Source organism: Protopterus annectens, chromosome 1.part1, assembly GCF_019279795.1.
Source record: "Protopterus annectens isolate FY-2018-M chromosome 1.part1, PAN1.0, whole genome shotgun sequence".
NCBI classification, from domain to species: Eukaryota; Metazoa; Chordata; order Ceratodontiformes; family Protopteridae; genus Protopterus; species Protopterus annectens.
In genome coordinates, this window is record NC_056726.1 from 1,950,435,010 (window position 1) to 1,950,447,794 (window position 12,785).

Sequence of the window (12,785 nt, forward strand, 5' to 3'; positions counted from 1 at the left end):
TAATTCTAATGGGTCAAAATTAATTTGACTACAGATCTCTGTATTAGTAAATGTATTAACCTACAACATTTTTGTCTTGATCACTGGACTTCAATGAATTGAATCAGTTTGAAAAAAATGGCCTTAAGTTTCCACAGCATACCTCTCAACTGTCCAGAGTTTTGCAGACTGTTCAGATTTTTGTTTCAAGTTTTTGGTCTATTTCTCATAAAACTGTAGTTTTCTAGCACATCATTCACAAATCTTTGAGGATTCAAATCAAAATTTTATGACAAATATTTGAGTTTCAGGCTTTGTACCCTTCAAGAAAATTCTGGCTGATTCAACATATGTTGTTCTATCAGCATTTTAAGTTTGTTAAGAACAATATTTAAAAATTGTCCCTATTTTTGCACCTTTATCCCCCATTGTTTATGGCTTTGTCCAAATTCCTGCTGTAACAGGTTGAGAGGTATGTTCGACAGTATAAATAAAATACTGATGCAATCTTTTAAAAGCAGAATTTACTAGGTGTTGCTTTGAGCACTGATGGAGATCATGTGCTGCTCAATGCCTTTAGCCACAGCAAGTATTCAAGAAACTACACTTATGTTAATTTGCTGTTTGTTAGCAGAGCATGAATGTATGCATTGACTTTCTTTTAGTAAATATCACAGATATAAGAAATCCCTGTACCTGGAATATGCAGATTCCTTAAATGATGTCCTTTTATTTCTATTCAGATATCTTTTACTTTTATTTTCTTGACATCTTACATGTTTTCTGTTTCCGAAAATGAAAGTAATTGGTCACCTGTGCCTTTGAGATTGGGTTTTAATGGAACTGGGAGAAACACAAGTTTTTGCAGTGCATTTATCATATGTGCATTTATTTTCTTGTTTACTGGATGGCTGTCCTTTGTTCTCATCATGGCTTTCATGGCACTTTAACTTTTCTAGACTTTTAGCAAGCCAATTACAAAAATTCTGGCCACATAGCTGGGATTGTCTAAGACAAAGTTCAGACTTGCTTTCTTTTTCTTAGTATTTCTTCATGCTTTGATCCTTTAGTATGTAGATGTTTTCACTTCAATTTTAAACTGGATAGAAACAGGGAAATATTTTTTTATCAATTTTTTTTTATTTTCCTAGAGCTGGTGGTATTTTCTGAAATAATGAACTCGCACTTGTATTATGCCTTATATCCATGTCCATTTTCATTTTAAGTCCAAAACAGTATATCTCATCTGTTAAAAGTGGAATATGATAACTGCCCACAGAGAAGGTGTTGTATTGATTGGTGAGAGGCAAAGTCACCCTTTGTGGAAATGTCAGCAGTCTAGATGAAAGTAGGAAAAACTGGCACCTGTGCTGAATTTTTCACAGCGTTTAACTGTGTATCAAAAAACAAGTAACCCTATTGTTGAATGCAGTGGGTGTAGATGAATATATCCTGCTGGCAATCTTGACATCTCTAGAGACACCATATTACAAATATTTTATGAGACTGCACCAAAGAGTGCATGTGCAGTTTATTTAAAACTCTTCTAAAAGTTAAAATGTTTTAGTTTCTTGATTATAACTAACAAGAAGTGGAGTCAGTTGGACAGTATAAAACCATATTATGAAAACTAACAGTGTGTCATGAATTTGGCACCAAGTTTTTTGTATGTAGTCTGCGAAATGAGGTAATAAAGGTGGCTTTTCAGTAACATGGACCCATCTTACAGGAAAGTGGCATAGCTGTTCATATCTGAGGAGACTAGCAATTTTATGTGCTGCCTGCCATAAACCAGTTATTACTGTTCACATGGCTGATGCAGGAGGATGCTGTGAGAAAAGGCTGTTGCTTTAAATGCTGTGCTTTCTTGAAATGCATTGAAAAGGGGCACAGGAGAGGCTCCGAAGGGTGGTGGGTTTAGGAATCTTTTGGTGGGGATATCTTAAATTATAGCTTCACAGATCATGTGGGATGAAACGTCATTGCACTCCTTCCTTAAGGGTAAAAGACCAATATATTTACACCCAATGAGTAGGTTTGTTGTAATATTTATGAAAGCATGTCACTGCATGACATCTGTGTAACCTATATTTGTGTCACTCCAAAGCCTCTGTATCACTGAGTAAGTGATCTCTTTAATTATCTCAATAAAATACTAAAATGGACCACTTGCCTTGCTATTTGTATATTGTATTTAATTTTCTTGGTATTTCAGTATTACTGCAAATGTTCATCGTGTTACACTGCTGCAGTCATTACACTTGGGTTATCCTGCTGTCAGGCGGTTCCCCAGTCGGCCTGAGTTCCAAAGTCTTGGTCCGGCGTCTGTTGCTGTCGCCTCCTCCCTGACGTCAGTGCGACAGGGGTATATAAGATGAAGCCAACGCCATTTTCTTCAGTCTTTCTTGCCGCACGGTGCCCGAAGCAAAAGCAGTTTTCAAGTGCAGGTCGGCAGACTCCTGAGATTTTCATTCCGAATCCAGAACCAAAGTCTTCTACAAAGCTAAGTACCCCATTGGGGAAACTTTTTCTTGCCTCAGACCGATGTCAGTAAAAGTTAATAACTGTATTTCTTGTGGGAAGCAAATACCTCATAAGGATTTCCATTCCTATTGTATCCCATGCCTAGACCCAGACCACGACATCACTGGTTGTCGGTTTTGTGCTAGGTTTAACAAGCGCACTATTAAATGTCGGTTTGATTTTGCCCAACATTATTTTGGCAGAAAATTCAATTACACCATGCTGTCGGAACTTCCGACGACCAGAATACATACAAAGCACAAAGACAAGGACAGGCATCCGAGGCCCAAAACCGACGACGAAGCCTCTTCTAGGCCGGTCGCCGGTTCTCCGGTTATCAGCGAGGCGCCTTCGCAGCCCCTGACGAACGCTTCTGCAGAACCACAGGCCACCTCCGACTCCCACGTGGAGATGGCTGGGCCTTCGGACGCACAAGTTTTTCAGCCTACCGAAACTAACCCTTCAGAGGGATCCGGAGTAGCTGAGCAACACGCAGCTTCAGAGGGTGTTTTCAGACCTAGTCAGTTAAGCATTAAACCCTCTGCTAAGTCTAAGCCTCCTTTAAAAACAAAGAAACAAATACAGTATTCTCCAGGACACAGGCCTCCATGCCCAAGAAACAAATGCTCAAAATGGCCGAAGACCTAATCACTCTGATCAGGGGGTCCCACCCCCCTCCTGATAAAAGGCCCAGACAGGATGCAGACTATGACTCATCCGACCAGGTGTCCATTTCTTCTGATTCATCCTTAGACCTAGGATATTCTTTACCCCCTTATGAGGATTCTGATGCTGAGGAATCAACTCCATCAGCCTCTCTGCCTGAGCATTACTCCTTTGGGGAAACCTTACATACTATGAGGGAGCATTTCCATTGGGAAGGCCAGGATTTCTCAGAATCCAAGAAAAGGCTCAGAGACTTCCTTTTATTACCTCAACACAGACCCCTTGCTATTCCGCCAGTGTTAGATATTGTGGATGATGTGTATACTGAATCCAGCTTAAATCCTGATTCCTTACCTCCAGCCCCAGTTAAACCTGACAGATACTACAGAGTCCCTGACTCACACAAATTTCTGTATAAAAGCCCTGTTGCTGACCCTGAAACTATTTCTCAGGGACCCAAAGGGATTAAGGCCTCATCAGCAAAAAATCCAGTTCCCTCTGACAGAGATTCCAGAGCATTAGACAGATGGGGAAAGAAAGTATATACGTCTGCAACTTTAGCAATGAGAGCCTTAAATTGCCAGTTTCACATGCTAAAATATCAGAACTTTTGATGTCTTAGTTGAAACAAAAAATGCTTCCAGATTCAGATCCTCTTAATTTTAAAGAAATGCAGGATTTATTGCATGCAGCTGAACAAGTGGGAAAACATACTTTGCAATGTGGTTTTGATTCTTTAGAGGCCTCCTGTAGAGCAGCAGTTACAGGCTCTGTCATTAGAAGACATGCTTGGTTAAAAGAACATACGTTACCAGATCATGTTAAAGCAAAATTATTGGATGCACCTTTGCAGCAGGATGTGTTATTTGGAGTTAAGGCAGAAGAGGTATTAAAGAAAATGGAGGATAAGGCAAAATCTATGCAAACGGTGAAGGATTTCTTACAGGTTCAGCCCCCTCAATTTAGCAGAAATTGGCCAACAAAGAAGTGGTCCTTTCCAGTTACAGACAGACCGCAAAGGGGCAGATACAGACGTCCAAGAGGTAGAGGTCAACTATAAGGTCCTTACAGGCCTCGACAATGGGGTGCACCAGGTCAGAAAGAAGGGGAAGACAGGCCCCAACCATATAAAAAGCAGCCTCAATGAATTCCTACTGCAGCTGCCAAACAGCTCTCTTTTGGCAGCCCCCTTGGGAGGAAAACTGGCACTTTTCTATCACAATTGGCATTGGATCACCAAAGACAAATGGGTTCTCAACATTGTATCTCAAGGTTACAGGTTCCACTTTCACATTCTGCCAAGGTTAAAAGGAATGCCAAATCTGCCACCAAATCAATGGGCAGAGGCTCAAAAACAAATTACAGCACTCATAGACATGAGAGCTATTCAAAAGGTACCACCACAGGAGCAAGGACAAGGATTTTACTCAAGACTCGTTCTGGTTCCCAGAAAGGACAAAGCCTGGAGGCCCATTCTGGATATTTCTTCTCTAAACACTTACCTGGATGTTCCGAAATTCAGAATGTTGATACTACAGCAGCTTCTTCCCATGCTGGGCAAGAAAGCTTGGCTCGTGACCTTGGACCTCAAGGAGGCATACCTGCATGTCCCTATCAGACAAAACTGCAGAAGATACCTCAGATTCATAGCTGGTTCAATGCACTATCAATTCTCTGCACTGCCCTTTGGCTTATCTACTGCGCCCAGGGTCTTCACAAAGTGCCTGGCACCAGTAATTGCATTCTGCAGACAGAAAGGAATTCAAATTTATCCATACCTGGACGACTGCCTGATTCAAGCAGAGAGCAAGGACATTCTTCTAAAGCATCTGGCGTTTGTAAAAAAGTTATTAAGTTGCCTGGGGTACACAGTAAACGAAAAGAAATCAAAACTAGTGCCCTCACAAGAGTTAATATTCCTGGGTGCCAGCTTGAACACAACGGCCCAGATGGCTTATCTCATGCCAGACAAGCAAGGACAACTGACTCAATACTTTCAATTGATGACAACAAAGACCCAACTCCCTGAAAGAAAAATTCTGCAGGCCTTGGGTTACATGGCATCTTGCATACTACTAATTCCATATGCCAGACTGCATATGAGGAAACTACAATGGTACCTAAAGAGTGTATGGTCTCAACACTGTCAAAGTTTGGAAACAGTTATACCACTAATTCCTTGCCTTCAACAGGAGTTTCGATGGTGAGCTCAAGCTTGTCACCTCAACAAAGGACAGCCTTTTACTCAACCCACAGCCAGGCAAACACTGACAACAGATGCATCGGATTACGCCTGGGGAGTACACATGGCAGGAAAATGTATTCAGGGCAAGTGGCCCGCAGAACAAAGGCATCTTCACATCAATCAAAAAGAGATGCTAGCTGTACAAAATGCCCTTACAGCTTTCAAGGACCTGCTGCATCCAGGACAACTATTACTAAAGAAAGACAACACCACAGCTATGTGGTACATAAACAAGCAAGGGGGCACTCACTCCTACCCCCTCTGCAGACAAGCCATGACCTTGTGGAACACAGCTCTAAACTATCAAGTTCATCTGCAAGCACAATTCCTGCCAGGAGAGAAAAACACACTGGCAGACGACTTAAGCAGAAGCATCATGGATCTCCACGAATGGGAATTGAATCCACATATATTCAGAATGATAACACAGAAATGGTGGAGCCCGGACATAGATCTGTTTGCATCCCCAGTGAACTGCCAGCTACAGAAATTCTGCACAAGGAGTTACCATCCACAAGCATGAAAAGTGGATGTCCTCTCATTCAGCTGGAAAAACCTGCAAGTATACGCTTTCCCACCACTACCTCTCCTTCCAAAGGTACTCATAAAAGCCAGGCAAGAAGAGCCAAAGATGATCCTGATTGCACCAGACTGGCCACGCCAGCACTGGTACCCAATCTTAAAGAACTTAGCCCAAGAACCACCCTGGATTTTGCCTCAAATCCCACATCTGCTGACTCAGCACAACAATCAGATACTTCACAGCCAGCTAAAGACCTTAAACCTCGCTGCATGGAAAATTCCTTAGTCAAGCAAGCAATGCCTCTCTCCAAAGCTGTTATGGATGTCATTCTGGAGGCCAGAAGGCCTAGCACCAGGAAAGCCTATTCAGATAAATGGAAGAGATTCTGTGCCTGGAACCAGGCTCACAGCCTTGACCCTCTTGTCCCAAACATTCCTCAGATACTACAATATCTAACTGAGATGCTGGACAAAGGCCTCTCCTTTTCATCCATCAAGATCCACGCCTCTGCCATCTCTGCTCATTACAACACGGATCCACCAATTTTCTCTAATCCTTTGCTAAAACAGTACCTCAGAGGGGCTAAAAACATACGACCGCCCCTTAAAGCACCTACTCCAACTTGGGACCTCAACTTTGTTTTGGAAAAATTAACTTTACCTCCTTTTCAGCCAGCTAACACAGCAGAATTAAAATATATCTCTTGGAAAACTGCTCTGTCCCTGGCTATAACATCAGCACGAAGAGTTTCAGAAATACAGGCACTAATGGCAGTGGAACCTTTCCTCATTTTCCACCAGGACAGGGTGTCTTTAAGAACTAACCCTACGTTTATGCCAAAGGTGGTATCAAGTGTGGCTCTAAACCAAACTATTCATTTGCCAACTTTTTATCCAAAACCACAGAATAAAGGGGAGAGACTACTGCATTCTTTCGACATTCACAGGCAGTTACGCTTCTACTTGGACAAAACCAAATCTTTCAGAAAATCTGAGCAATTATTGGTAGCATATGCTGCAGGAGCACAGGGAAAAGCTATTTCAAAACAGACTATTTTAAAATGGATAGGACATTGCATATGTTTCTGCTATACACACCTTGGGAAACCTGTACCTAGCAGCATTAGATCTCACTCCATCAGGGCAACAGCCACTTCAACCGCCTACCTCAGAGGAGTACCTACCAAAGATATTTTGGAAGCAGCAACATGGAGTTCTGTGCATACCTTCACCAAGCATTACCATCTACCTTTATACTCTAAATCCAGAGCTGGCTTGGCCACTGCTGTGCTGTAGGGCCTTATAGCCACCCCTAATGCCTTATAGAACCAGCCACCCTACCTCAGCTTTGGGATTTTACCCAAGTGTAATGACTGCAGCAGTGTAACACAATGAACATAGTACAGTTTTGTACCTACCATAAATGTAGATGTTCGAGTGTATACACTGTTGCAGTCCAGGTTACCCTCCCTCTTTCCCCTCTTACTTGCTGGTACGTACCTATGTCTTCTACCCTTTATTACCTATGGGGAGTATTTGCTGGTAAATGAAAGTTGTTGTTTGCTTTTCTTATGTATGTTTTATTAGCAATTTGAATTGCCTACCTATTTGGGGGCACCTGACATCTGGGGCAAGAAAAACTGAAGAAAATGGCGTCGGCTGCATCTTATATACCCCTGTCGCACTGACGTCAGGGAGGAGGCGACAGCAACTGACACCGGACCAAGACTTTGGAACTCAGGCCGACTGGGAACCGCCTGACGGCAGGATAACCCAAGTGTAATGACTGCAGCAGTGTATACACTCGAACATCTACATTTATGGTAGGTACAAAACTGTACTGTCTCATTTTTCATTGTTAATTTTGCTGGAGCTTTTCTGCACAGGCCTCAGCTGAAAAGTGGCTTCTCCCCTCTGCCGTGTGAGACATTCCTATTAAGGAAAAGCAAATAAATATTATTTTTTGTTTATCTTTGTGGTGACGGAGTTAGTGGCCTCTTGTCAGGGACGTCTCGAGGTAGTATTCATAATGACTAGGGGAAATTTGGCAAGGGCACTGGGAAAATCCTCTTACTTGCTTCAGTTAATGCCTTGGGATTTTTTACATCCACATGGGCTACCCACATGGGCTACCACCAACTCATTTAGATAGGTCCTCAGTTAAATATCTCATCCATAGTATGGTACACTCAGAAGTGCAGCACATCCCTTTAAACTACACTGAAGTGTCAGTAATGGAAAATGAATCCAAGCATGTTTGCTGTGAATAGAACTCACATCCTTTTGACCTTTCAACATCAAAGGCAAGTGTGCTGTACCTGTTGAACCACTAACACTGACTTTTACTGGGTATTTGAGGAACCATTTGCCCTGCAAAAGAACAGAAAGTTAAAAGATGGTCAGACTTTCATGGCCTGAAAGGCTTGACACAGAACACTATGTTAAGAGCCTTTAAGAGATTTCTTACAGGCACAAGGTTACCTCTCTGTCTGGATAACTGAATGTTCTGAGGTCTTTGATTTTTTTTTTTTTTTACTTAAGAATCTTTATGGTCTCTCAGTTTAAGTGATATGTTCTGACATGTACATGCCAAAAGAAAATTATATTCGATAATGGGTCTGATAAGAGATGAGTAAAGGGGAATTAAGACTTGTTTGTATCCAGAGGAGATGCCTTAGAAAATTAACTGAGCCAGACAGAAGGATTTCTGGACAACTACAGAGACTTAATGGTCAGAAGATAAAGTAGTGGTTGCTAGATTCCTTAAGTCAGTGTCTAATGGGAGGGGAATGTCACCTATATAATATGATGTAGAAATTCTATTTACCAAAATAAACTGTACTATATTTTTTCACATTTAGTCTGAGACAGTTTCCTTGCACCATTTGATAATGTAGACTAATCTATCGTGGAGCAGTTATGAGTCACCCACAAACTTGGATAACCATAGAACAGAGCATTAGTTTGAAGGTCTGTGAAATAGAAGTCAATGCTTACAAAGTCTCACTGAGGTCCTGGTTTGGGATGTTCATTTCTGAGGGCAAAGGAATTCTTTTTAGGTGTCTTTGCCATGTTTTACTTGTTCCTATATGGCAGTGGCATTTCCATACGTCCCAATAACATTATGTAATTTCTTTTTATAGAAAGATTTATTAGTATCCCTTATCTCCCATCTGTAGTACACATTAAATAGATGTTACTAAACCATGTTGTGATGGTACAGGATATGTACGAGGGTAGTGTGACAGCGGTGAGGTCTGCGGTGGGAGTGACGGATGCGTTTAAGGTGGAAGTGGGATTACATCAAGGATCAGCTCTGAGCCCTTTCTTATTTGCAATGGTGATGGACAGGTTGACAGACGAGATCAGACAGGAGTCCCCGTGGACTATGATCTTTGCAGATGACATTGTGATCTGTAGTGAGAGTAGGTAACAGGTGGAGGAGACCCTGGAGAGGTGGAGATATGTTCTAGAGAGAAGAGGAATGAAGGTCAGCAGGACTAAGACAGAATATATGTGTGTGAATGACAGGGAGGATAGAGGAATGGTGAGGATGCAAGGAGTAGAAGTGGGGAAGGTGGTGGATGAGTTTAAATACTTGGGATCAAGAGTTCAGAATAATGGTGAGTGTGGAAGAGAGGTGAAGAAGAGAGTACATGCAGGATGGAGTGGGTGGAGAAGAGTGTCAGGTGTGATTTGTGACAGACAAGTACCAGTAAGAGTGAAAGGAAAGGTCTACAAGAGGGTAGTGAGACCAGCTATGTTATATGGGTTGGAGACAGTGGCATTGACAAAAAGGCAGGAGTTAGAACTGGATGTGGCAGAGTTAAAGATGTCAAGATTTGCACTGGGTGTGATGAGGATCGACAGGATTAAGAATAAGTATATTAGAGGGTTAGCCCAGGTTGGAAGGTTTGGAGACAAAGACAGAGAGGCTAGATTACATTGGTTTGGACATGTTCTGAGGGGAGGGATGCTGAGTATATTGAGAAAAAGATGCTAAGGATGAAGCGCGTTTTCCAGCTTGTACCAACTCAGCACAGATCCTCGTGGTGGCCTGCAGAGTGATCCAAGCAGCAGAGAGCTAAAAGAGTGACTTTCTACCAGATAGAAGTATTTTTGTGGCTTTCCCACTGTTATTAAGCTAGCGACTGCATTTCGCCTGTTTTACTGCTACTTTAAGTGATTTCTGCATTTTACACTGTTTATTGCACTTTAAGTTACTAATTGTTGCAAATTGTTTCTGTAGGCTACACACTAAAGTGCGCTAGCCGATTTACAGCATTTATAGCATTTACTGTCTGTTTTTTTCCTTATCTCTTTAATAAAACAAAAAAATCTCTTGTTTTCCCGCCTTACTGAACTAGAGTAGTCCAGTTTCAGAGTTGCTGATCCCTGGGCTTTGTTTATAGTTCCTGTTACTGATCCATTGCCTTATTAGGGAGGAGGGAAGTTTCTTTGCTTACCAGTGGGAGTGGGAGGCACTGAGCGGCCTTTCTGTCCGATTTGGTGAAGTTTCAGCCAGAAACTAGTAGTCCATTGGTCGTTTTGGGCCAATTCCTAGCACCCTTCAGCCCCCTGCTATAAAACACGCTAAACGCGCGTTAGCGCGATTTAGCGCGGAGTTGCCACTGTTGCACACAAGAGCAGCGGCGGTTAAACAAGGTTAACTATTCGAGCCATCTAAATTCCACTCTTCAAATTTTCCCTTAGAACTACCTTTTTCGAGCTGTACTGCTGATCTAACCAGCATATCCTATAACTGAAAAGTTCATCTCTACTTGATTCCCAAGTAGACTATTCTCTATCTGTAAAGCCTAGCACTTACTCCTACAGTACTTGCACCTTGATAAAGCACTCTTATTATAGATAGTACCCCACCAGCCTAAAACCCACTTCCCCCGGAGTCCTTTGAAAGTCTCTTTATCTACTACTTCTAGTATGTCGAGGGATCAGTTGCTAGTGTCCTCTCCAGCTCAACTGGTGAACCTGGGAATATTGAGGCAATGTTACAATTGCCTCATGTACACAGACAATCCTCTCCTCCTCCCACAAAACACAAATACATGCGAGAGATGCAACTATACGGCCAAACTGGAGGCTGAGCTCTCTCAACATAGGACTGGCAAGACCAGACAGGAGGAGAAGGTAACCACACACAATACATACCCAGTCACACATGGTACCATCACAACTTCAAATCATACACATACTCACACAAAGACATACTCGGAGGCTCTGATCAAAAATTTACCAAAACAGCAGAGGCCACCAAAGCAGACACCCAAACAACTACCACCTCACGACCCAACACATGCAACACATAGACCACACAGTCAGAGTGTCAAACAGTCACAGCCCTTAAGGCCAAACAAAATGCCAGACACACTTGTCATTGGTGATTCCATAGTCAGACACACTGACGCCCGCTCACCAGACTGAGTAAGGAGAAGGTCACAGTAAGCTGCCTGTCGGGCGCTAGAATCCACCACATAACGCAAGCACTCAGGTCTCTCAACAGCAGGTACAAGTACGACTCAGTCATTGTCCACGCTGGTGTCAACGACCTGAGACGTACCTCCTTGGACTACATGAAAAGGGACATCGAGGAGCTCTATGATTATGTAGCCCAGGCAGGTATGACCCTGACCTTGAGCAGTATCCTACCTTCACCTAGAATGATGCCACAATACAGTGATAAGATAATCAGCTTTAATAATTGGCTTAAATTCTGGTGTCATTCAAAGGGGATCCAATGTCTGTCTGCCTGGGATGACATGCTGGACAAGCCACGCTGCTTCACAAGGGATGGCTTGCACCTGTCACCCCTGGGCTTCCGGATATTGGCAAAGGCTCTTGCCACCCCCATAGTGCCTTTTTTAGGCAAGGCTCAAATTCTAAACCTACCACCCTAGAACACCAAAAAGGAAAAAAACTAAGGGTAATGCTGCTCAATGCCAGATGTCTCACTCTCAAGATGCACGCACTCGAGGCCCTTCTCAATATGGAGAACATCGATGTCTGTGCTGTGACAGAAACCTGGTTCAAGGCTCCTGAGAGCACCCCAGCACTAACAGGTTTCACCTCATATCATGCGTTCCGGCCCCAAAATCCGGACAACACCAAGAAAGGAGGGGGGGGTGTCCATATTCATAAAGGACACCCACACCTCAAGGTTGGTGGCAACGCACGATGCATTGGAGACCATCCAGGTGCAATTAACCATAGGCAAGACTGCTCTGCAATTTGTAGCATGTTACAGGCCACCCTCTCAAACTCAGGAACCTCACATGGCCTTCCTGAAAACATTGGAGGGGATAAATGTATCTCCAAACACCATCATACTAGGTGACTTCAACTACCCTAATATAGACTGGGAACACTACTCAAGCCCGAACACTCTAACCCAAAGATTCCTGGAGTTCATAAACTCAAATGCCATGGAACAACTAGTCACCATCCCCACAAGAGGAGAAAACATACTTGATCTCATCATCACGAACATGAGATCAAAATGTTCAACACCGGAAGTATACCCCTCACTGGTGAGATCAGATCATAAACTAATCTCGCTGGAGGTCCTCATCCCGCCCCCACCTGAAACAAAAAAGACCACAGTGAAAAACTTCTCAAAAGCCGATTTCACACTTCTAAAAACTAGTGTGGTCTCCTTTAAGGCCCCTGAGCCAGTGGTAAACATTACTCAAACCGCTGAATCACTTACAAATGCCTTCTACCAGCACCTACAGGACTGCATGGATCAGGCAATCCCAAACAAAACTAAGACTCTCTGTACCAAAGGCAAGCGTCCAGTCTGGTGGACCCCAGCCATAAACAAGCTCTACAACAA

The 12,785-nt window shown here is 42.9% G+C and overlaps 1 protein-coding gene across 1 annotated transcript in view; it reads left to right on the plus strand.

Annotated features, from left to right (window-relative positions):
- The window catches only part of LOC122813006, a 1,596,863-nt gene that overhangs the window by 1,192,535 nt on the left and 391,543 nt on the right, over positions 1-12,785 (plus strand). The gene's annotated exons all lie outside the window — the stretch shown is intronic.